Source organism: Ornithodoros turicata, chromosome 3 (assembly GCF_037126465.1).
Source record: "Ornithodoros turicata isolate Travis chromosome 3, ASM3712646v1, whole genome shotgun sequence".
In the NCBI taxonomy this organism is placed as follows: domain Eukaryota; kingdom Metazoa; phylum Arthropoda; class Arachnida; order Ixodida; family Argasidae; genus Ornithodoros; species Ornithodoros turicata.
The window spans coordinates 20,213,460-20,239,723 of NC_088203.1; the positions used below are offsets into that span (position 1 = coordinate 20,213,460).

The 26,264-nt window shown below is 44.9% G+C and overlaps 2 long non-coding RNA genes across 3 annotated transcripts; one reads left to right on the forward strand and one right to left on the reverse strand.

Moving 5' to 3' along the window:
* Positions 1-10,265: 10,265 nt before the first annotated feature.
* On the reverse strand, positions 10,266-15,402 carry LOC135388265 (uncharacterized). The gene is made up of 2 exons (XR_010421319.1): positions 10,888-15,402; positions 10,266-10,464 (listed from the first exon to the last, which is right to left on the reverse strand). It is a non-coding gene; the product is annotated as an uncharacterized LOC135388265 (long non-coding RNA).
* A 1,082-nt stretch (positions 15,403-16,484) lies between these two features.
* Positions 16,485-25,325, forward strand: LOC135388266 (uncharacterized). 2 transcript variants are annotated; one of them, XR_010421321.1, is made up of 3 exons: positions 16,485-16,617; positions 20,837-21,975; positions 22,399-25,325. It is a non-coding gene; the product is annotated as an uncharacterized LOC135388266 (long non-coding RNA). The 2 variants fall into 2 exon arrangements; XR_010421320.1 differs by lacking the exon at positions 16,485-16,617 and having other exon boundaries at positions 16,649-21,975.
* The last annotated feature ends 939 nt before the right edge of the window (positions 25,326-26,264 follow it).

The following is a 26,264-nucleotide window of genomic DNA, read 5'->3' on the forward strand; positions in this document are numbered from 1 at the left end:
AGTTGTGACCAGGAACGTTAAAGTGTTTGGCGATTGCTTTGGGGAGTTTGTTGGACGTGTCGGTTCTGTGTCCGGTAAGGCGGTTGTTGATCTATTGGCCGGTTTCACCAATGTATTGCATAGAGCAGTTGCCGCATTCAATGCAGTATATGACATTGGAGCTTGTGCATGTGAATGCGTGGTTAACTGGGTGGGTGTAATTGCTCGCAGTGCTTTTGATGGAGTTAGTGTGTTGAACGTGCTTGCATGTTTTGCAGCGCGTGAGGTTGCAGGGGCGTGTTCCAGTGTACTGGGTGCTCGTTTTGCTGATTTTGGCATTTACCAAGGAGTCTGCTAGGTTTTTTGCGCATCAGTATGTCACCTGTATTGGATGAGTGAATATATTGCAAAGTAGGTCACTGCTTTGGAGGAGGGGCTCGTGCTTCCGTAGAATGGCTTTGATGTTTGGAAGTGCGTTGGAATATCTTGTGATGAAGCTTATTTGGCACGCGTCAGGATCTTTTCGGTGTTCCAGAGCCTCGTTTCGATCAAGTGTGAGTGCCTTGCGACGAAATTCGGTTCGGATGGAGTCTGGCTAGTCCCTTTCGGCAAGTATGCTGCAGAGTTCGTCAAGCTTCTCGGCATAATCTGTGTTGTCTGAACAAACTATGCACAGTCGTACACTCCGCCCATTAGGAGTTCCAACCTTACAGTGACGCGGATGGTGGCTTTTGAAGTTAAGGTATTGTTGTTTGTCAGTTGGCCTTTTGTACAGGGTTGTGGTGAGGTTGCCGCTGTCTAGTGATATTGTGGTGTCGAGAAAGTTGATTGAGTGAGTTGAGTGTTGGGGGGGGGGTGACATAGTGCTATGCGCGGTGTTCAGTAGAGCTATAAATTTTTCAAATTCATGTTCCCCGTGTTCCCGTATTATAAGTATATCATTAATGTATCGAAGGTACAAGAGGGCGCTAATAAGTTTGTTCTATAGGAACCCCATGAAGATATTTGCGTACGTGGGTGCAAGTGGTGTGTCCATACTTGTACCGTGCACTTGTAGGTAGTATTCCCCATTGAACTCCAATAGGTCCATATTTTAGTTTATGGACCTATTCCATTAGAGCGAGGATAGTTTCCGTATCTTATCTGGTGTTTGTTGTAGAAAGGGTATTGGCAGAGGGCTGTGATTCCGTCGTTGTGTAGGATATTAGTATACAGTGATGTCACATCTAGCGTGGCGAGTATTGTGTCCCTACCAAACGTACGCGTGTTGTTTATATCTGATTATTCTGAGGAGATGTGGTGTGCCTTGTGGTATTTGTACCCGTCAACATTAAAATACTTGAGGTGCTTAAACAATACTATTTGGGTGCTATCAGACAGAGTTCGAACAACACTTACGACATACTGACTGAATGGGTGGACAAAAGGATGCGTCAGAACAGGATTGGATTTGTGTCGGCGGTGGAATTGAGAGCCCAATGTAATTCTTACCAGGCGGAGCAGGCTGATGAGATGGTGCTTTGTGCCAGGGATGAGCACAGTGGTTTATCCAGAATCCCAAGCATGAAGGCGTGTTGCAAAAAGTTGGGGGAGGGGTGTCATTATTATAATCATTACCGACATGTGTCTACAGCTGAAATTGCAAGGGCACCTCCTGTAGGGGGTACTTACACCAGTACTTACACCGGTACTTACACACATCTTGGGTATTTAAAGCATGTAGTAGTTACTATGTGAAAGGCTTTGCGTATCCTGTTCACCGCGCAGATTGGTATAACGATTCTCTTGTTTTTTTTTTTTAAGTTTGTGCAACACGGCTGCATGTACCACACTCCGGCCCCTTTACACGGCGCCGTCAAACAGGATATTCACACAAACTATTCATGTGCTCCACCGTGATGGATGCTGATCTAACAGTCTGTCGTTAGAACTACCTCTTCATGCTGAAGTCGATTCGCGGCTCAACATTTCAAAAGCAAGGCCTCGAAACACTGCTGCACGTAGTAAGTCCCTCTCAGCTGCTAAAAGCATGCCCAAGAATTAGGGACAAAACGTAAAGCAGGCTTCACCTAAAACGGCTCCCATAGAGCCTGTGTATTCTGGAACGAAAAGCGCGTGCTACATATTCTGCTGGCAGTGCTTTGCATTCGTTCTCTAATGGCATCTTGCCTCTGCCAGGACAAAACTTTTGAGCAATGTTTTGGGCATGAATAGAGGCATCTTCAAGGTTCCATTCGGGTTCCAAATTTTGAACCTGTAAAGGAGCCTTCAATCGTCGCACGAACGCATAGCGGCGAAGCCTACGTTCAAGGCCGCGCGCAACCACAGGTTTGGGAAATCGCTCGCCGCAGAAGAGACTACAGCAGATAAAGAAGACAAACAAGAAATAAAAATACGAGGAGCCAAGATTTGTGTGTTACTGCTAAACTGTGAGCAATCAAACAAAACATAAAATAAAGGTGTGGTCGGAGTGAACGGCACAACAAAAACAACAATAAATGATGACGATGAGATGGGGGTGTTTCACTGCGGAGGTGCGCACCCTACCCCACTGCACGTGGAACATTATGTGAAGATGATGAAGGAAGGATGAAAACACAAGAAAGAACTAAAATGAAAGGCAGAAAATAGACCAACGACAGCTTAAGACGAGACATGTACTACATTGCATAGGGAAATCTGAGTGATATCTGAGGTTCTACGATGTGCTAGGGTTGTCAAACCAAGTTTATCGAGGATAGGTTCATAATTATAGACACCAATGTGTCGGTCATAGAGAATGTACAACTCCAAGGGATTCGATGCTGTCATTCGGTCAATCTCTTATCTTTGAAAATTAGTAAAGCTAATTAAGTATACCATTTTAGTTAGCCATCGAACACTGATGCGACCGGCTAGGAAAGATATCCGAGAGGCCAGGTATGTTAGGCGCCCAAATGGCACGTTCGGGGCTCTCATAAATTTTTAATAACAACTGGGGCACCTAACAAAGGATAACCTCTATGTCCTCATGTGTTTCCATACTCACTCCCAGAAGAATTCGAGGCCCGTTCGAGAAGACCGAATGTGCAATCGTATTTATGAAATAGCGCACACAAAAAAAAAAAAAAAAAAAAACGAAAAAATTGGACATGGTCGCAAAATTTGAGACATACACAAATGAAATATTTGACTAAAATTGGCGGGCTAAAGCGTGCCTAACGAACCACCATTCAGTTTACTTGTAGAAACAAGGTATTCTGAGGCACGATAGATCTATAAGTTGAGTGAATGTTGGCGTGAATATGTCGCGGTGACGTAGATGGCCTCGTCTGGACGAAAAAAATGCTGAAGGCTCGAAGGTTCGGCAGTGCAGAGAACCTAGGGATACGCATGTAAGATGAGGGAAGTAGGACAACCATGCACGCACGCGCATGACGCTGAACTATAAAACCGATCTATATATTCCGAAACTCCGAGTGGCTGAACACACCGTTTGTATAGACTGCGGTTTTGTGTCTTCTTTCTCGCTCTCTCCTTTTTCCTTTCTCTTTTCTTTTTTTCTTTGGGGGGGGGGGGTGTTATTAATACCTGAAGACAATTTATGATACAGCTATAGGATGTCAGGCTTCCTTGCGAACGCAGGAGCCTCTCTAGGAAGGAAAGCGCAATTGTAAAAGGGGGTCACGTGTTCCGTTTTTATAACACATTACTTTGCTCTCTTTTGATCACAATAATGCTCGTTGCCTTGCCAATGTCATCTGCGTTTTTTAGATACTGTAGATATGTCGTTCACCTCGAAACTGCAAAAATAGTTAAGAAGTCACGACTTTCTGTTGTTTGAGTTTGATTTGCGATTTTGTGGCGACTTTCTGTTGTCGTCATCTCTCAAAATCTATCAAAATAAGCACAGTTTCAGACAACAACAACAACAAAAAAAAGAACATATCGTGCTGCGTTCCTGTCTTTTATTTTCCATACTTAATACAGCTAAACCAAGCAGCACAATCTACTGAAAGTAGAGTGCAATAGGGGTGGCCCGTATGTGTTATCAATGTTCTTTAGTTTCACGAGTCTGTTCAAGGCCTTCCAGTCCTACCCGTCCACCCCTATTGCACTCGACTTTCAGTAGATTGTGCTGCTTGGGAACGCGGCTTTTCTTTTCGTCAGTGGAGAGGGTGCTAGCAGGTGTGCTGTCTTATCAGCGTATTTCTTCTTAAGATTTACTATCTTGATCCAGCCGTCGTACATGCTCGCGCTTTCAGCAGACTGCTTGGGACTGTGTTGTTCGCTATCGCGTCTTTTTTCATTTGTTCATCTTTGTATCTGTAGGTGTGAAGAAAAGTTTATTGACTAGTTGATAAGCAACAGCGTGCACCACGTACAAGTCAGTTGTGAAGCATCGATTGCTAGTACGTATGAGTTGAATAAATATGAATGAAGCACGATGAACATTTGATTTACACATAAGAGTTAGTGACGTCTTCATGTTGGAAAAAACTTCGCATGGCTGCATATGCGATCACAATGTCCTCCTTTTAACGTTGAAGCCAAAATAATCGGGGGTACTTCAAACCACGTTACTCAAGCTGTGACGCGACATTTGCCTCAGCTAGCCATCGTCTGGATCTTTGGACGTCGTTCCCGATTTCCGTTCTTAGCTCACCTCGCGTCATAGAGTCCACATCTAACATGCGTGACACGCGCTGGTTGAGTTCGACACTTATACGTGGCCTCTTTCCTCTTGGATGCCACCTTCTTCCCAGTACGTGACGTCACGTTTCTGATATCTCCTAGCCTGTAGCGCAGACGAATTTTCTTCTATCTGTAACATATTTTAGCCCATCCCATGCTGCGTCCCATTTGTTTGTTCGCCGATGATGTAGGTTCTCGAAGACACAATTTTTTTTTTTTCTGGTCCTTGGCTAGAAGGCCATCCTAGTCAGCGCTGCTGCATGTGGCTCATCGCGGCGTGAGGCGAAAAAACATGTATATACGGGATCACGCTCTACTATCCGTACCCCTTGCATTTGTTTCCCAGATCTAGAAACATAGTTAGGACGTTTAACGTCTCCTGACGCAGATCTTTCTCTGCAGTTTCTTGCTTAATTTCTTTTACCACACCTCTAAAAAGATCCCATAACTGTGCTAGTTCGTCTCTGGTGTCCGAGGAGAGGACTAGGGTCGCAAGGCGTGGTAGATTCTCAAGAAGTAAATCGTCATTCTTTCCTGTTAATGATGTGAATTTAGCAACTTCCGTTTCGCTGTCTGTGAGCAGTTTGACGTTCGCACCAGATCCCTTTATAATGTCTACCAGCTTTCCCACGGACGTGTATATATTCCTTGCATATTCCCATACAGATTATCGAATACCGTTTTAGCAATTATTCGTTCTATGGCGTACAGGCAGTCTTAAGACATATAGGAAGGCCCATCTGTTCGTACTCCCGTCGCAGACTCCCAGAATTCTCAGCCGCAGAAAATACGGGTACAAAAGCTCTTGCATACAAGAACAATAGCAAGAACGCGCGCAGAGCGAATAAGCTCTGGCAACGTCCTAGCATACTTCCTACTCAAGACAAGACCGCAGTGGTATGAGGTCCAGTAGATATCTTGGTGAACAAGGAATGATTTCATTGGATGACGTATGGAAGGGAAAAAAATTCACTAAAATCAAACAAAGCAATAAGTCAGTCGTTACTTTTGTGCACGGGTTTCGTTGATAGCTGCTGTAATCGCCCTCGCCTTTCTGTCTGTCATGTGGTTAATGCAGAAGCCGTGATGAAGCGGGCAACTCAACAAGATACAGATAAAATAATAATTCCACGCTTGATGCCCCGGTACGAGTATATCATGAGCCGTGCAGTAGTAACCGGTCTGCAACCGCTGTCAGAAAAAAAAAAAAAAAAAAACGGAGAGAGAGAGAGAGAGAGAGGAGAGAAACTTCAGTAGTCGGGTGGCAACGGCGAGCCCCGCAAAAGAAGCCAAATATATATGCAGCGCTGACTTGGATGGCCTTCTAGCCAAGGACTAAAAAAGAAAAATTGTGTCGTAGAGAACCTACATGATCGGCGAACAAACAAAAGGGTCGCAGCACTGGATGGGCTAAAACATGTTAAAGGATAGAAGAAAATTCATCTGCGCTACAGGCTAGGAGATATCAGAAACGTGACGTCACGCGCTGGGAAGAAGGTGGCATCCAAGAGGAAAGAGGCCACGTATAAGTGTCGAACTCAACCAGCGCGTGTCACGCATGTTAGATGTGGACTCTATGACGCGAGGTGAGCTAAGAACGGAAATCGGGAACGACGTCCAGAGATCCAGACGAGGCAAGCCGAGGCAAATGTTGCGTCACAGCTTGAGTAACGTGGTTTGAAGTGCCCCCGATTATTTTGGCTTCGACGTTAAAAGGAGGACATTGTGATCGCATATGCAGCCATGCGAAGTTTTTTCCAACATGAAGACGTCACTAACTCTTATGTGTAAATCAAATGTTCATCGTGCTTCATTCATATTTATTCAACTCATACGTACTAGCAATCGATGCTTCACAACTGACTTGTACGTGGTGCACGCTGTTGCTTATCAACTAGTCAATAAACTTTTCTTCACACCTACAGAAACAAAGATGATCGAATGAAAAAAGACGCGATAGCGAACAACACAGTCCCAAGCAGACTGCTGAAAGCGCGAGCATGTACGGCTGGATCAAGATTGTAAATCTTCAGAAGAACTACGCTGATAAGACAGCACACCTGCTAGCACCCTCTCCACTGACGAAAAGAAAAGCCAGGAGTACGGCTGTCGAAAAGCACGCGCCATTAGGCTGCAGTAGGCATAGATTTGAGCCACTACGGCGTTAGCTGTATTAAGTATGGAAAATAAAAGACAGGAACGCAGAACGATATTTGCTTTTTTTTTTTTTTTCGTTGTCTGAAATTGCGCTTATTTTGATAGATTTTGAGAGATAACGACAACAGAAAGTCGTGATTTCTTAACTTTTTTTGTAGTTTCGAGGTCTACAGCATCTAAAAAATGCAGATGACATTGACAGGGTAACGAGCATTATTGTGGTCAAAAGAGAGCAGAGTAATGTGTTATAATACAAACCGACCACGTGACCGCCATTTACTATTGCGCTTTCCTCGCTAGAGAGTCTCCTGCGTTAGCGAGGAAGCCTGACATCCTATAGCTGTATCATAAATTGCCTTCAAGTATTAATAAGCCCCCCCCCCCACCCCCCACCCAAAAGAAAAAGGAAAAAGGAGGGAGCGAAAAAGAAGAAACAAAACCGCTGTCTATACAAACGGTGTGTGCAGCCACTCGGAGTTTCGGAATATATAGATCGGTTTTATAGTTCAGCGTCATGCGCGTGCGTGCATGGTTGTCCTACTTCCCTCATCTTACATGCGTATCCCTAGGTTCTCTGCACTGCCGAACCTTCCAGCCTTCAGCGTTTTTTTCGTCTAGACGACACTATCTACGTCACCGCGACATATCCACGCCAACATTCACTCAACTTATAGATCTATCGTGCCTCAGAATACCTTGTTTCTACAAGCAAACTGAATGTTGGTTCGTTAGGCACACTTTAGCCCGCCAATTTTAGTCAAATCTTTTATTTGTGTATGTCTCAAATTTTGCAACCATGTCCAATTTTTTAGCTTTTTTTTGTGCGCTATTTCATAAATACGATTGTACATTCGGTCTTCTCGAACGGGCCTCGAATTATTCCGGGAGTCAGTATGGAAACACATGAGGACATACAGGTTGTCCTTTGTTAGGTGCCCCAGTTGTTATTAAAAATTTATGAGAGCCCCGAACGTGCCATTTGGGCGCCTAACATACCTGGCCTCTCGGATATCTTTCCTAGCCGGTCGCATCAGTGTTCGATGGCTAACTAAAATGGTATACTTAATTAGCTTTACTAATTTTCAAAGACAAGAGATTGACCGAATGACAGCATCGAATCCCTTAGAGTCATTGTACATTCTCTATGACCGACACATTGGAGTCTATAATTATGAACCTATCCTCGATAAACTTGGTTTGACAACCCTAGCACATCGTAGAACCTCAGATATCACATTTTCCTATGAAAAGTAGCACATGTTTCGTCTTAAGCTGTCGTCGGTCTATTTTCTGCCGTTCATTTTAGTTCTTTCTTGTGTTTTCATCTTTCCTTCATCATCTTCACATAATATTCCACGTGCAGTGGTGTAGGGTGCGCACCTCCGCGGTGAAACACCCCATCTCATCGTCATCATTTATTGTTTTTGTTGTGCCGTTCACTCCGACTACACCTTTATTTTATGTTTTGTTTGATTGCTCACAATTTAGCAGATACCAACAGACTTCGTAACAGCCATAATGTACACACGTTTGCTCTTTATAACAACCTCAACGATGTTAGTTCTCCTAACAGCTGTCAAGTTTTTAATTTTTTATATCCTATACCCTTACCACGTGAAGTAACACACAAATATTTGCTGTTCGTATTATTATTTCTTGCTTGTCTTCTTTATCTGTTGTAGTCTCTTCTGCGGCGAGCCATTTCCCAAACCTGTGGTTGCGCGTGGCCTTGAACGTAGGCTTCGCCGCTACGAGTTCGTGCGGCGATTGAAGGCTCCTTTACAGGTTCAAAGTTTGGAACCCGAATGGAACCTTGAAGATGCCATTATTCATGCACAAAAAATGCTCAAAAGTTTTGTCCTGGCAGAGGCAAGATGCCATTAGAGAACGAATGCAAAGCGCTGCCAGCAGAATATGTAGCACGCGATTTTCGTTCCAGAATACACAGGCTCTATGGGAGCCATTTTAGGTGAAGCCTGCTTTACGTTTTGTCCCTAATTCTTGGGCATGGGTAGCTGAAAAGCTGACTTGTTGACTCCGCTGTGCTCCCACGTCCATATTGAAAAAGCAGCCAGCAATACGGAAGTTGCGGAAACCACCCGAACTTCCGATGTGGACTTTCCACCAATAAACGTCGCGGGCGTTTTACGTCATACACATGGGAAAACCACTGCATAATAGCTAGAGTTTTGCGCTGATCGCACGAGTTGAGGGCAGAAATCGAAACCGCTTTTCGGCTCCTTGTTTGGAATAGTTCGCGGCTCCTCAGAGACCAAACGTTTCAATTGTAACTTGGAGGCACCATGTAGGATCGCTATCCACACAAACAAAGACATTGACCAGGTTCTGGTAAGAGACCCTTTTGGTGCCACATTTTGAAATGGGTAAAACCCCAGTGCAGCATAACACTTAGGAGGGACGACACACACAGCACTGATTGACATATCAAGAGTTTATTCAACGCAACGACAATTGCCTCTATAGGGGTGTTGCAGCAAAGCTAGCACAGCGCCATTTCGGGCCCAAGCGGCCACGGATCCAAGCAGTAGGAAGTTTCATCAGCGGGTTCTGCGTGGTGTATCAAATCGTATGCGTCAAGGAGAGCTACAAAACCAGTAGGAAATCCGCGGAAAAAGCGGTGCGTCTCGCCAAGTGCGAACAACTCGAGACTCTGCACGTGAAAGTGCCCCGTCGTATGATAAACTACCGCGCGTTGCATATTTTGGGGCGCTGACGTTGCTGCTCATTATCGCCACCTGACCAACACCACCTAGATGCAGAATTCCTGATTAGTCGTCCACGTGACGTAACAACTAATAGTGAGCCAATCAGGATCGTCTTTTCAACGGCGGTAGCCAATCACGAACGAGCTTTGAGTAGTTGTAGCCATGAAGACGAACTACCGTCGTCTGCGAGCAGCGATGGAAAATATCCGCGTACTAAACGGGGAAACTTGAAAACAAAGCTCGGAACTTTCCCATATCTTTCTCATGACTGACTTTGTGAAAAGCGTGTCGCACTTTTGTTTACGCATTCATGTCTACAGGCTCCAAGGTAGCCGCGATCATTTTCGAGTTCTTGAATTCACAGAACGGCTAATCGCAATAGCTGACGAATACGGACTACACATGTCCACGTAACGAAGGTGGGAGAGGAGGCAAGCAGGCCTTCTATATCTAGGCGGCGTCTACCTGCCCCACAGAAACAAGTCTATAGTGCATGATGTATGATGTAAAACCCCGAGACTAGTAGTAAGTACTGGACTCTCACAGTGCACAACGCTACAAGGCTTCTGGACGCCATTAATTAGCAATTAGAGCTAATTGGGACCCCCCACATTAATCAGCATCATCCAATGAGTCATCAAACTAATTGGGGAACGTCTAACTCGTGTCCAGACCACCCGAGCGTTGTGCACTATGAGAGTCCATAAAAAATAAAAAAATAGATAGAAATAGAGTGGAGAGAAGGAGTTTAATTGAAGATCAACGGCGCCATCTTGAAGAAAGCGACCCGGAAAGGCCGCTGACCGTCGCTGGGCGACGGAGCACGGAGGCAGGTTGCAAAGCATCGCAGCTATGACCACCAGTTCCGGACATCCTGTAACGTTAGCTGTGACGTCATCACGGCATGTCTGGGCAAGCTAGGACAGCTCTGGGCATGCAAGGAGAAAAACACTCGTAATACAGAGGCTGGAAAAGCAACAGTATGCAAACCATCAATAGCTAACAACAAAAAGAATTAGTTACACAACAAATGAGTCCACCAGAACAGGAGCGCAGAACCATGCGACTGCTCCATCCGAGAGGCAGGCAGAAACTGACTCGTAATGGTTTTTTTCTCCTGTATAAAGCCCCACAGCTGCACCCCCTAGCGGTTACTTTCTCAACTAATCTCACAACAAAATTATTAAGAATCACGCCAGCGCTACTCCCGGTCCCAAGGCAGAAGATGATAGAAAATGGCGGGAATGCCCGGACAACAGCAACCAGCACCCGACGTGCACGGGCACGAAAATCGCAAACAAAGCGGGAACAAAGTTGGCGAAAGCATTAGTTACACAACAAATCACCTCACCACAGTAGGAGCGCAGACCGATGCGACTGCTCTCGTCGACAGCCAGGGGTCAAGTGACGACGGAGCGAACGACCGCACGTCTTCTCCCAACGAGAGCCAGAGGTGGACTGACGTAAGCGCCACTCTACGGGTGCTACGCATGCGCGCGCTCGTAGCGCCCTCTGCGCGCTCCTACCGCCACCTGCGAGAGGCTAAGTGAGAAGAGCATTCCTGCGCCCCCTGCTGGCCGTTCTCATTGGTCGTGAGGCTAAGTGAGAAGAGCATTCCTGCGCCCCCTGCTGGCAGTTCTCATTGGTCCAGACATCATCCTATTGTCTCAGGGCTACCCTGTTTTTTTCCACTAATGCTCCTTTGGTCAATCTACAATGAAGCCACGGTATGACGTCATCATGCACCTGCGTGGCTCAAGGACGCGTGCGCTCTAGACAGGGGACCTATTATTTATCGAATCACTATCCCAAGATTATTTCCTTTATTCTTCTATAACGATTGCATAGGAAACTATTGCAGAAGAGCACCATGCATGAAAGCTGATCGAAGGACTTACTAAATGAGACTTGCAAAAGAACAAAATATCCTAACACGTAACTCCATCAACGGCAAATAAGAGGACTAGGTACTCAACAAATCAACACAGAGTACGGGTAAACAGGAGCGCAGAACTCAGGGCAGCACTATCGTCAAGACAACAATGTTCCTTGTCAAAAGAGAAAAATTACAAAACGTCAACACAGGAAAGCATGCATATCGGGGCATGTCAGAACAAATTCGTACGACTGCTGGGCAACAGAGGAAAACAAACACTTGAACAGAGTGAAAAAGGCACTCACCATCATTTTTCCCGTTCACAGCATTCCCTCATCGTAAATCCGCTCGTCACAAAATCCACCTGCATCGTCGTACACCATTCACCAGTGACGAACCACACATCCGCACCCCATCAGAGGCAGACCGAAGCTACGCTCTTCCACTGACGGCCAACGCCAGGAGCAGAATTTGCGTGTCGAGACCCGTCAGTGTCCAAGAGAGAAGTGAATCCTTGCGCCCCCTGCAGGCCGTTCTCATTGGTCGTAACGGCATCCTATTGTCTCAGGGCTACACAGTTTTTTTCCACTAATGCTCCTCTAGACAAGGTCAACCTGAAACAATAGTCTCTCGGTATGCGGTCATCATGCAGGTGCGTGGCTCAAGGACGCGTACGCTCTAGACAGGGGACATATTATTTATTGAATCACTATCCCAAGATTATTTCCTTTATTCTACTATAATGATTGCGTGGGGAACTATTGCAGAAAAACACCATAGACAAGAGGAGATTGTAGCATTTCATTCCCAAAGTCTTACTGTACAGGAAAAAAAATGGTTCAGCAAGACATAAAGTCACACACCTGTCCCCCTCGCGGTTACTCTCTGAACTAAATGAATCGCAAAATTATTAAGAATAGCTCTACTCCCATTCAAGGCAGCACTATCGTCAAGAATATGTCTGTACAAAAAGAAAAAAAACTACATGCAGAAGGAAAGCATGTCAGAACAAGCCCAGGCATGTCAGCACATGTTTGTCAGACAAGGGGGGAAAAAGCGAAAAGAAACAAAGAAGGAAACCAGCATCAAACTATTTCTTCTTATTCAAAAACAGTGCTCATCATAAATCTGCCCAGGACAATACACACCATTTTTCTATTGCCACACTTTTTTCCAGTAACGGTCAATGCATTGCTACAGACTGCGTGACGTCATCACATCCTGTCCGAAGAAGAAGACACCGGCAAAGACTCCTATTATTTATTGAATCGCAAGATTATTTCCTTTGTCCTACTCTTAATGACATTGATTCTCTCATTAAAATTCAACAAAAAAGCACCCTGCATATTAACGATTTTCACCCCAAAGGCTCATCATGGTCATTAGAATTACAGTAAACTACCACTGCTCTTTAAAATAATAAGTGAGTCCACTCCACATCACCTCCAGGACCACCCGAGAGCCATGCAGATAATTGAATAATGATGCTTTGTTCCTCCTGAATAAAGTCACACACCTGTCCCCCTCGCGGTTATACTCTCTGAACTAAATGAATCGCAAAAGTATTAAGAATAGCACTATTCCCATTCAAGGCAGCACTATCGTCAAGAAGGTTTCTCTTCAAAAAGGAAAAATCTACATCTAGAAGGAAAGCATGTCAGAACAAGCCCAGGCATGTCAGCGCATGTTTATCAGACAACAAGGGGGAAAAAGCGAAAAGAAACAAAGAAGGAAACCAGCATCAAACTATTTCCAAGCACACGCACTCCTCTTGTTCAAAAACAGTGCACATCATAAATCCGTCCAGGGCAATACGCACCATTTTTCTATTGCTACACTTTTTTTCCAGTGACGGTCAATGCATTGCTACAGACTGCGTGTCGTCATCACATCCTGTCTGAAGAAGAAGACAGCGGCAAAGACTTCTATTAATTATTGAATCGCAAGATTATTTCCTTTGTCCTACTCTTAATGACATTGATTCTCTCATTAAAATTCAACAAAAAAGCACCCCGCATATTAACGATTTTCACCCCAAAGGCTCATCATGGTCATTAGAATTACAGTAAACTGCCACTGCTCTTTTAAAATAATAAGTGAGACCACTCAACATCACCTCCAGGCTTATGTAATACGTGACCCTTTCTATGCTCATACATTCGTTGTCTGAGGCTACACCCGCGAGCAAAAAAGGCGCGGAAGCCGGGTGGGCAAAGTTCCATTCGCGCATTGCGAGCATGAAGGCGGGAAAGGCTGCGAGCAAAGTTCTATTCGCGCATTCCAAAGCACAAGACAGAACGCCTTTACGGGAACACGATAGCATTCCTATACTATATTAATGATTATTGCATTGCAGTTTAGAAAAACTACAACTAAACTATAATTTTAGGAGCCCATTAAAATTCTACTTTCTATGGAAACTATAATTGCCCTATTACTTGGATCGCTACTAATGAAGCGCTCCAATTTTTTCTCTCTTCCCATTTCAGCCTTGTCATGCAGGGAAGCAGACTCATATCCAACATAATTAATTTACACTGAGGGTGCCGTGCTTCAGGAATTCCTATCCTGCGCTCAGGTGCAAGCATTTCTTCACGGATACCTTTAACAGCTGACTTCCTCAACATATCGAACACCCAACAAAATCAAACAAACAATCAGAGAAACCCTCTTCTCAGCTGTACCATGCGACTGTCTTCTTCGTAAAATCGGTGATCTGAGGAAGAGAGCAGCGAAAAATTGCGCGCACTTGTGCTTGACTTAAAAAAACCTGAAGCATATGCCAATAAACCAAGAAAAGGACACTCATGTCTGGTATCTGATAGTGCCACATACACAGACGCATTGTCGCAAAGAAAGCACAGGACAGGGATACACAAATTTCCTTAGGTGAGCAGGGAAAAGGCTTAAGACCTCAGGAATAATAGCAGAGTCACTGGACATCGCTACGCGGCTAACACAAGATAACAAGATAATAGCGGCGGGTAAAATTGCAACACTGCTAAACAAGCCCCAACATGCCATCATGACGTCGCAATCCAGGAAAAAGAAGCACGCGCGCGCACACAGCAGCTCAGGAATGCACAAGGAGAGGTGCTTTATAGGAATTTCTACTCCACACACTCAGATACCAGCATTTCTGCACAAATACCTATAACGGCTGACTTCCTCAACATATCGAGGAAAGCGAATACTAACACTCAACATATAACAAAAAACAAACAAATTCCATTCTCATGAACTCTCTCCTCTGCCGAGCGGCTTTCTCCTGCTCTACCTGGATGCTGACTGTTTCCCCTCATCTACATTCTGAGTAAAAGCCGTGAAAGGAGAAAAGAACCGCGAAAAATTACACGTATGTGTGCTCCAATAGCTGTAACTGCAAGAAACCGTAGCGCACGCCAATACACTGAGAAAAATACGCCTATTTCTGCCACCAGATAATTCTTGCATAATGCCACATACACAGTCGCATTACCTTTGCGTAAAGAAAGCACAGGACAGGGATACACAAATTTCCTTAGGTGAGCAGGGAAAAGGCTTAAGACCACAGCACATCGCCACGCGGCTAGCACAACATGACACCAACAAGATACTAGCAGCGGGAAGAACAGCAACACTGCTAAACAAGTCCAGACATGCCACGAGGACGTCACAAATCAGGAGAAAAAAAGCACACGCATGCACGCAAAGAGGACAACGCATTAAACACACGGAGCGCTCAGGAATAATCGTAGCGTTACCGCACATCGCTACGAAGCTCAACGTCTAACACAAGACGACGACAACAACAAGATATTAACGAAGGGTAAAAATTGCAACACTGAACAAGTCCAGACATGCGACATCGCATACAAAACACTGCTCATCGGGGAAAAGGCCTAAGCCTGCGGCGGATCATCATAGAGCATACACAACTTCATTTTTCTACTTCGCGTAAACTAAACGCGGTCTGCTTGGAAAACGACGTACAAATTTTCTTAAGGAGCAGAGAAATATAGCAATTTCTACTCCGTGCTCAGATACCAGCATTTATGCTCAAAAACCTGCAAAATTAAGCACTGCTTACTTCGTCAAGATATCGAACACCCAACAAAATCAAACAAACAACCCCACTTCCACTGATAGAACACTATTCAGCTTTTACGCAGGAGGCTTTCTTCTACATAAAAGTAGAGAAAATAAGAAAAGAGCAGCGAAAAATTACACACACTTTTGCTCGCATAGCAATAAGAGAAAAAAATAAAATAGAATAAAATATCGACACACACGCTAATAAACTGTGACAAAGACACCCATTTCTGCTATCAGATAATTATTGCATAATGCTAAATACTCATTTGCATTGTCCCTGCGTGAAGAAAGCACAGGGCAGGGATACACAATTTATCTTAAGCGAGCAGGGAAAGTCACTTCTACTCGAACCGCGCCCCACGCGAGTCGCGCGCGGAGCCGTTCTCGGGACGCGACGCGCGCGATTCCCCGTGCGAGCGCAACGCGGGCCTCGCGGTTTGGACGCGCGCGATCCCTTTCCCCGAGCAGGTGCACTGTTTTATCACTTAAACAGCAGCAGAGCTCACCATTGTAGTACCCTCGCGATAAATCTTTTATTCCAGCGCCAGCAGACCCAAGCAGGGTACCCAAGCTTGCAGCCAGCGATGCTGGAATGATTATTTTATTTGATTTCATTTCATTTTGAGTCATTATCGGCTCACCTATTTAGTGAAGACCTATGAACACATGTTAAGTGGTTTGGTTTAAAAATGATGAGAGCTACAGTGTGTAGCGAATGATGTTCACATTTGTCCGTTCTGCTCTATAGTATTCTTGCAAAGTATATGGGTGCAAGAAAATAAAAGGAAAACGAAGAAGACAATTCACTCCTGTATGATGAGCGCTGCGTAGAAGCACGGCACCGTTTTCTTTGTGGAGGTATAGCGAACGCGCATTCCTTTCTTTCTTTTTTGGTTCGCGTCGGCCGAGTGGCGATATCCTATTACATCCGGAACGAGGACCTATCGCTTTGCGATCGCATACAAGAGTGAGCCATCTTTTGACGATGGTAGGATAATTATTGACCTGAGGAATAATATGGATTTATGTGGTTGTGAGAATAGACGTTGTGTTTGTGATTGTGAAAATGTGAGTGTGTGTCTGTGTGTGCGCGCGCGCGCGCTTTCCTGAACCAGGGATCCCACTTGACAAGTAAGTTCTTTGTGTGTGCTTTTTCATGTGACACGAGTGATACATTTATGTACCATTGCGTGGAATAGTGGCTTAAAAAATAAGGGAAGCAGCGCTTGCATTGCTATCTGTAGGATAGACCGAGAGCGTTTTTAATGGAATTACCTCGCGAACCTGGTGAAGTCTTCGTTTTGGGCAGGCTATTTTATGAGAGCCGGTCCTGTTGCGATGCATTTGATACGCTTTCCTGAAGCAGCGTGCTTTGTTCTTGTAGTGTGGTTTACGCCTTTATCAATAGAAATGAATAGAAGTGTTTGTTTGTTTGTTTGTATGTTTATTTGTTTGTTTGTTAGTATGTGTCTGTCACGTTCGTAGCGCTGTTCAAGCTTGATTTGCTTTGCAAAAATTCAGACTTTATGGTATTAAGCTGTTCGAGTAGAAGTGACTTTCCCTGCTCGCTTAAGATAAATTGTGTATCCCTGCCCTGTGCTTTCTTCACGCAGGGACAATGCAAATGAGTATTTAGCATTATGCAATAATTATCTGATAGCAGAAATGGGTGTCTTTGTCACAGTTTATTAGCGTGTGTGTCGATATTTTATTTTATTTTATTTTTTTCTCTTATTGCTATGCGAGCAAAAGTGTGTGTAATTTTTCGCTGCTCTTTTCTTATTTTCTCTACTTTTATGTAGAAGAAAGCCTCCTGCGTAAAAGCTGAATAGTGTTCTATCAGTGGAAGTGGGGTTGTTTGTTTGATTTTGTTGGGTGTTCGATATCTTGACGAAGTAAGCAGTGCTTAATTTTGCAGGTTTTTGAGCAGAAATGCTGGTATCTGAGCACGGAGTAGAAATTGCTATATTTCTCTGCTCCTTAAGAAAATTTGTACGTCGTTTTCCAAGCAGACCGCGTTTAGTTTACGCGAAGTAGAAAAATGAAGTTGTGTATGCTCTATGATGATCCGCCGCAGGCTTAGGCCTTTTCCCCGATGAGCAGTGTTTTGTATGCGATGTCGCATGTCTGGACTTGTTCAGTGTTGCAATTTTTACCCTTCGTTAATATCTTGTTGTTGTCGTCGTCTTGTGTTAGACGTTGAGCTTCGTAGCGATGTGCGGTAACGCTACGATTATTCCTGAGCGCTCCGTGTGTTTAATGCGTTGTCCTCTTTGCGTGCATGCGTGTGCTTTTTTTCTCCTGATTTGTGACGTCCTCGTGGCATGTCTGGACTTGTTTAGCAGTGTTGCTGTTCTTCCCGCTGCTAGTATCTTGTTGGTGTCATGTTGTGCTAGCCGCGTGGCGATGTGCTGTGGTCTTAAGCCTTTTCCCTGCTCACCTAAGGAAATTTGTGTATCCCTGTCCTGTGCTTTCTTTACGCAAAGGTAATGCGACTGTGTATGTGGCATTATGCAAGAATTACCTGGTGGCAGAAATAGGCGTATTTTTCTCAGTGTATTGGCGTGCGCTACGGTTTCTTGCAGTTACAGCTATTGGAGCACACATACGTGTAATTTTTCGCGGTTCTTTTCTCCTTTCACGGCTTTTACTCAGAATGTAGATGAGGGGAAACAGTCAGCATCCAGGTAGAGCAGGAGAAAGCCGCTCGGCAGAGGAGAGAGTTCATGAGAATGGAATTTGTTTGTTTTTTGTTATATGTTGAGTGTTAGTATTCGCTTTCCTCGATATGTTGAGGAAGTCAGCCGTTATAGGTATTTGTGCAGAAATGCTGGTATCTGAGTGTGTGGAGTAGAAATTCCTATAAAGCACCTCTCCTTGTGCATTCCTGAGCTGCTGTGTGCGCGCGCGTGCTTCTTTTTCCTGGATTGCGACGTCATGATGGCATGTTGGGGCTTGTTTAGCAGTGTTGCAATTTTACCCGCCGCTATTATCTTGTTATCTTGTGTTAGCCGCGTAGCGATGTCCAGTGACTCTGCTATTATTCCTGAGGTCTTAAGCCTTTTCCCTGCTCACCTAAGGAAATTTGTGTATCCCTGTCCTGTGCTTTCTTTGCGACAATGCGTCTGTGTATGTGGCACTATCAGATACCAGACATGAGTGTCCTTTTCTTGGTTTATTGGCATATGCTTCAGGTTTTTTTAAGTCAAGCACAAGTGCGCGCAATTTTTCGCTGCTCTCTTCCTCAGATCACCGATTTTACGAAGAAGACAGTCGCATGGTACAGCTGAGAAGAGGGTTTCTCTGATTGTTTGTTTGATTTTGTTGGGTGTTCGATATGTTGAGGAAGTCAGCTGTTAAAGGTATCCGTGAAGAAATGCTTGCACCTGAGCGCAGGATAGGAATTCCTGAAGCACGGCACCCTCAGTGTAAATTAATTATGTTGGATATGAGTCTGCTTCCCTGCATGACAAGGCTGAAATGGGAAGAGAGAAAAAATTGGAGCGCTTCATTAGTAGCGATCCAAGTAATAGGGCAATTATAGTTTCCATAGAAAGTAGAATTTTAATGGGCTCCTAAAACTATAGTTTAGTTGTAGTTTTTCTAAACTGCAATGCAATAATCATTAATATAGTATAGGAATGCTATCGTGTTCCCGTAAAGGCGTTCTGTCTTGTGCTTTGGAATGCGCGAATAGAACTTTGCTCGCAGCCTTTCCCGCCTTCATGCTCGCAATGCGCGAATGGAACTTTGCCCACCCGGCTTCCGCGCCTTTTTTGCTCGCGGGTGTAGCCTCAGACAACGAATGTATGAGCATAGAAAGGGTCACGTATTACATAAGCCTGGAGGTGATGTTGAGTGGTCTCACTTATTATTTTAAAAGAGCAGTGGCAGTTTACTGTAATTCTAATGACCATGATGAGCCTTTGGGGTGAAAATCGTTAATATGCGGGGTGCTTTTTTGTTGAATTTTAATGAGAGAATCAATGTCATTAAGAGTAGGACAAAGGAAATAATCTTGCGATTCAATAATTAATAGAAGTCTTTGCCGCTGTCTTCTTCTTCAGACAGGATGTGATGACGACACGCAGTCTGTAGCAATGCATTGACCGTCACTGGAAAAAAAGTGTAGCAATAGAAAAATGGTGTGTATTGCCCTGGACGGATTTATGATGTGCACTGTTTTTGAACAAGAGGAGTGGGTGTGCTTGGAAATAGTTTGATGCTGGTTTCCTTCTTTGTTTCTTTTCGCTTTTTCCCCCTTGTTGTCTGACAAACATGCGCTGACATGCCTGGGCTTGTTCTGACATGCTTTCCTTCTAGATGTAGATTTTTCTTTTTTGAAGAGAAACCTTCTTGACGATAGTGCTGCCTTGAATGGGAATAGTGCTATTCTTAATACTTTTGCGATTCATTTAGTTCAGAGAGTATAACCGCGAGGGGGACAGGTGTGTGACTTTATTCAGGAGGAACAAAGCATCATTATTCAATTATCTGCATGGCTCTCGGGTGGTCCTGGAGGTGATGTGGAGTGGACTCACTTATTATTTTAAAGAGCAGTGGTAGTTTACTGTAATTCTAATGACCATGATGAGCCTTTGGGGTGAAAATCGTTAATATGCAGGGTGCTTTTTTGTTGAATTTTAATGAGAGAATCAATGTCATTAAGAGTAGGACAAAGGAAATAATCTTGCGATTCAATAAATAATAGGAGTCTTTGCCGGTGTCTTCTTCTTCGGACAGGATGTGATGACGTCACGCAGTCTGTAGCAATGCATTGACCGTTACTGGAAAAAAGTGTGGCAATAGAAAAATGGTGTGTATTGTCCTGGGCAGATTTATGATGAGCACTGTTTTTGAATAAGAAGAAATAGTTTGATGCTGGTTTCCTTCTTTGTTTCTTTTCGCTTTTTCCCCCCTTGTCTGACAAACATGTGCTGACATGCCTGGGCTTGTTCTGACATGCTTTCCTTCTGCATGTAGTTTTTTTTCTTTTTGTACAGACATATTCTTGACGATAGTGCTGCCTTGAATGGGAGTAGAGCTATTCTTAATAATTTTGCGATTCATTTAGTTCAGAGAGTAACCGCGAGGGGGACAGGTGTGTGACTTTATGTCTTGCTGAACCATTTTTTTTCCTGTACAGTAAGACTTTGGGAATGAAATGCTACAATCTCCTCTTGTCTATGGTGTTTTTCTGCAATAGTTCCCCACGCAATCATTATAGTAGAATAAAGGAAATAATCTTGGGATAGTGATTCAATAAATAATATGTCCCCTGTCTAGAGCGTACGCGTCCTTGAGCCACGCACCTGCATGATGACCGCATACCGAGAGACTATTGTTTCAGGTTGACCTTGTCTAGAGGAGCATTAGTGGAAAAAAACTGTGTAGCCCTGAGACAATAGGATGCCGTTACGACCAATGAGAACGGCCTGCAGGGGGCGCAAGGATTCACTTCTCTCTTGGACACTGACGGGTCTCGACACGCAAATTCTGCTCCTGGCGTTGGCCGTCAGTGGAAGAGCGTAGCTTCGGTCTGCCTCTGATGGGGTGCGGATGTGTGGTTCGTAACTGGTGAATGGTGTACGACGATGCAGGTGGATTTTGTGACGAGCGGATTTACGATGAGGGAATGCTGTGAACGGGAAAAATGATGGTGAGTGCCTTTTTCACTCTGTTCAAGTGTTTGTTTTCCTCTGTTGCCCAGCAGTCGTACGAATTTGTTCTGACATGCCCCGATATGCATGCTTTCCTGTGTTGACGTTTTGTAATTTTTCTCTTTTGACAAGGAACATTGTTGTCTTGACGATAGTGCTGCCCTGAGTTCTGCGCTCCTGTTTACCCGTACTCTGTGTTGATTTGTTGAGTACCTAGTCCTCTTATTTGCCGTTGATGGAGTTACGTGTTAGGATATTTTGTTCTTTTGCAAGTCTCATTTAGTAAGTCCTTCGATCAGCTTTCATGCATGGTGCTCTTCTGCAATAGTTTCCTATGCAATCGTTATAGAAGAATAAAGGAAATAATCTTGGGATAGTGATTCGATAAATAATAGGTCCCCTGTCTAGAGCGCACGCGTCCTTGAGCCACGCAGGTGCATGATGACGTCATACCGTGGCTTCATTGTAGATTGACCAAAGGAGCATTAGTGGAAAAAAACAGGGTAGCCCTGAGACAATAGGATGATGTCTGGACCAATGAGAACTGCCAGCAGGGGGCGCAGGAATGCTCTTCTCACTTAGCCTCACGACCAATGAGAACGGCCAGCAGGGGGCGCAGGAATGCTCTTCTCACTTAGCCTCTCGCAGGTGGCGGTAGGAGCGCGCAGAGGGCGCTACGAGCGCGCGCATGCGTAGCACCCGTAGAGTGGCGCTTACGTCAGTCCACCTCTGGCTCTCGTTGGGAGAAGACGTGCGGTCGTTCGCTCCGTCGTCACTTGACCCCTGGCTGTCGACGAGAGCAGTCGCATCGGTCTGCGCTCCTACTGTGGTGAGGTGATTTGTTGTGTAACTAATGCTTTCGCCAACTTTGTTCCCGCTTTGTTTGCGATTTTCGTGCCCGTGCACGTCGGGTGCTGGTTGCTGTTGTCCGGGCATTCCCGCCATTTTCTATCATCTTCTGCCTTGGGACCGGGAGTAGCGCTGGCGTGATTCTTAATAATTTTGTTGTGAGATTAGTTGAGAAAGTAACCGCTAGGGGGTGCAGCTGTGGGGCTTTATACAGGAGAAAAAAACCATTACGAGTCAGTTTCTGCCTGCCTCTCGGATGGAGCAGTCGCATGGTTCTGCGCTCCTGTTCTGGTGGACTCATTTGTTGTGTAACTAATTCTTTTTGTTGTTAGCTATTGATGGTTTGCATACTGTTGCTTTTCCAGCCTCTGTATTACGAGTGTTTTTCTCCTTGCATGCCCAGAGCTGTCCTAGCTTGCCCAGACATGCCGTGATGACGTCACAGCTAACGTTACAGGATGTCCGGAACTGGTGGTCATAGCTGCGATGCTTTGCAACCTGCCTCCGTGCTCCGTCGCCCAGCGACGGTCAGCGGCCTTTCCGGGTCGCTTTCTTCAAGATGGCGCCGTTGATCTTCAATTAAACTCCTTCTCTCCACTCTATTTCTATCTATTTTTTTATTTTTTATGGACTCTCATAGTGCACAACGCTCGGGTGGTCTGGACACGAGTTAGACGTTCCCCAATTAGTTTGATGACTCATTGGATGATGCTGATTAATGTGGGGGGTCCCAATTAGCTCTAATTGCTAATTAATGGCGTCCAGAAGCCTTGTAGCGTTGTGCACTGTGAGAGTCCAGTACTTACTACTGAGACTAGGGAACATGAAGGGACAGACACAAACAGTCACAACTCTATAGTGTTTATGCACATGACGTCACGGGAGCACGTTGTCTGTTCCGACGCCACATTGTGGTACTACCGGATCGGACTCTGTGCTTGTTGACGATGTTGACGGAGTGTCATTTGTATCGCTTCCTTCCACAACGGATATGCGGCTTCATGTGTGACGAAAGCGTAGGCACGAAATATATAGACAGCTCGGACGGCTAGGATCCGTCCCGCTATCGAGCGAAAATGGAGTCACGCTCTGGCCTTGATCCGTAGGCTCTAAAGCGTGGTCACTGTACACACGATTTGTCCTTGTGGCAGCAGGTGGACCTTAGTGATATCCTGTGACACCCTGTGGTGAAAAATAGCTTTACTTCGACGAAACAACTCAGACAAAGAAGTCACTGGATAACGAGACAGGGAGGCGCACACAAAGAAGACACAGACTGACAGACACAAACCGGACGGGCGCTAACTTCCAACAGGATTCTTTTGAAAAAAAAATTAAAAAAAAAACACTTGGGCTATATATCTTGCACAGGGTTCGGATGCTCTCAGAAAAGCAAGTTCTTTATCAGATAACGTCACTGACGGGGTGCTGACGCGCACGGGTACCGAGCGCTGCAATCTTTTCGGCTCCTATAATTTCCCTAGTGGTCTTATTAGCGCACTTCGCTATCACACCCCACTCACATAGAATAGGTTTACATCCCCACGAATTACAGTGCAATACGAGCCACCCTTCCCTCTGATTCTTAACATTGTTGCTGTGCTCTCCAAGCCTGTCATTAAGACAGCGGCCAGTTTGACCCACATATTGTTTTCCGCACGAGAGGGGGATGGAATACACCACGTTCTTTACATACATTTGGGTTGTTATGTTTTTTGAAGCACGGTTTGACAGTTTTCCTATCTGGAGCAGTTGCTCTGCAGGGCCCAAGCAACTTGTCTGGAGCGGTGAACGCAACATTCACACCTGCTGTGCCCCCTATTTTCTTTAGGTTATGCGACACCCTGTGCAGGTAGGGTATCGCTGCAATGTTACGTGTCCTCTGCAGCAGGGTTTGCAGCTGTGCCTGAGCAGGGTCGTAACTTTTTCGAAGGGGCTCCTGCCACTGCACATAACAGGTGTGCGGGGTAGCCTGAGCTGATAAGTCTACGTGCTACGGCCAGTTTGAACCAGCAAGCATATATATATGTATCATTTCAAAGCTGCCATCCGCCGCACACGAAACTGGCCATCCCCTATAGTCAAGCCCTTAGAAAATATGCTCAAATGATGGCGATCTGGAAAAAAATTTAGAACAGCTGCAACAAACCTTCGTTGATCGTCAATATCCACTGAACCTGGTGCAAGATGCTCTCAACAGGGCTCGCAAAGTAGATCGCATTAGCTTGTTCGAAAAAAAGAAAAATAACTCGAAAACCCATTCGGTAAACTTAACTGTAACATTCTCCGGAAATATCCCAAACATTAACAGCATACTTAATCGCCACCATAGTATCCTCCTCCAGTCCGAACGCACTAAGGAAATTTTTCCCGAACCACCACGTGTCGCTTACAGACGTACACGTAATCTGCAGGATAACTTGGTCCGCTCTAAAGTAAACAGTACGATAAACCCTTCGATTGGTTGTCACCCATGTAATGGCCGACGTTGTCAGATTTGCAAACTAATGCAGACCACGCAGGAAGGCAAAAGTACAAACTCTAATTTTACCGCCAAGATCATTGCGGACCTAGATTGCAATTCCTCGAACGTCATCTATGCAATCCAATGTAACGCATGTCAAGCACAATATGTGGGTCAGACAAAAACTTCTTTCAGAGTCAGATTCAACAACCACCGATCGGATGTCACCAAAAAACCTAATCTTCCGGTTTCCCGCCATTTCAAGCAGCCAGGACATTCTATTAACGATGTATCAATCTTTATTCTCCAGTCAAACTTCAGCTCTGACCGCTCCCGAGAGCAGCGCGAATCCTACCTAATCTACAAATTCCAATCGACCATTAACGAAGACCCCGGCATGCTATCAACAATTAGAAGTCTAACCTCGTAGATAAGGCACTTTTTTCCAATTCCTTTTCAGCTGGATGGGTGGCCCAACCTGGACAAAGCCACTCCCCCAAGGACGATGACATCACACTTGAACCTCACAAGTCAACATTCTCGAACGTGACCCATTGACGACCGCCAGCAAAGTTTGAAGCAGCACTCACCCTGCCCGGAATTTTCCCGAAAGCGGACAGTGACCTACGGCGAATGACATCACCACCCGGACTTGACCTTCTGGAATATTCCCGAATCTGACTCACTGACAAACGCCTGTGGCGTGCCCGTACCGATTATGACGTCATGTAGCAAACCTATTTAAGAAATGTGTAATCAGCTACGCATCTTTAGTCCTGACGAAGACAGTGCCACTGTCGAAACGTCGACAACCCTTTTAGCATTCCAAGTATCTTAAATGTAAATAAATTATCCCTTTTTTCTTACTTCCCGTACCTTCGTAGTCTGTGTTTCAATTTTCATTTCAGCTACATATATTCGCGGTCGTCCGAACCCCATTCACCATATATATATATATATATATATATATATATATATATATATATATATATACGAGGGTGGTTCCATAAGTTTCCGACCCGAGGTAGAAAATGCGCGCGAATTTGAAAATGCGATTAAGGACGCGTGGCGCCATCTGTTGGAGGGCCGGAGCACCACCCTCAACCCTCTCCATGCTTTTGTCGGTTGGAGAGCGGCATTTCAAACAGCCAGGGTGGCCTCTTCAGTTAAAATGGAAAAAAAATCGAGTACGGCGCTGTGATAAAATTCTTGACAAAAGAGCGACTTTTGCCTAAAGTAATTAAAGAGTGACTGGACAACGTGTACAGGGAAGCCTCTCTGTCGCACACAACAGTAAAAGACTGGGCTAAGCAGTTTCGACTGGGGCGAGAGTCCATTGAAGATGATCCACGCGATGGTCACCCAGTGGAAGTGGTGACACAAGAAAATGTGTCTCTTGTCAAGGAGATAGTGCTGAGCGACAGGCGTCTGAAGGTGAAGGAAATCGCAGAAAGGCTGGGGCTTTCCAAAACAACTGTTTTTCGCATCATCGGCGAGGGCCTTCATATGAAAAAGGTCAGTGCGAGATGGGTGCCACGACTTCTCTCGTCAGTTTAAAAGCAACAGCGCGTCGTCTGTGCAAAAGAGTTTTTGGATCTCTGTCAAGAGCACGAAGAAGAAATATTGAAGTTAATTGTCACAGGGGATGAGACCATGGTGCTCTACTATGATCCCCTTTCGAAAAAGGAGTCGATGGAACGGCCCAAACCAGGAGAAGCACCCCCAAGAAAAGCCAAGGTCACACAATCCACAAAGAAGATCATGGCAACAATATTTTGGGATTGTCACGGGATCCTCCTCATCGA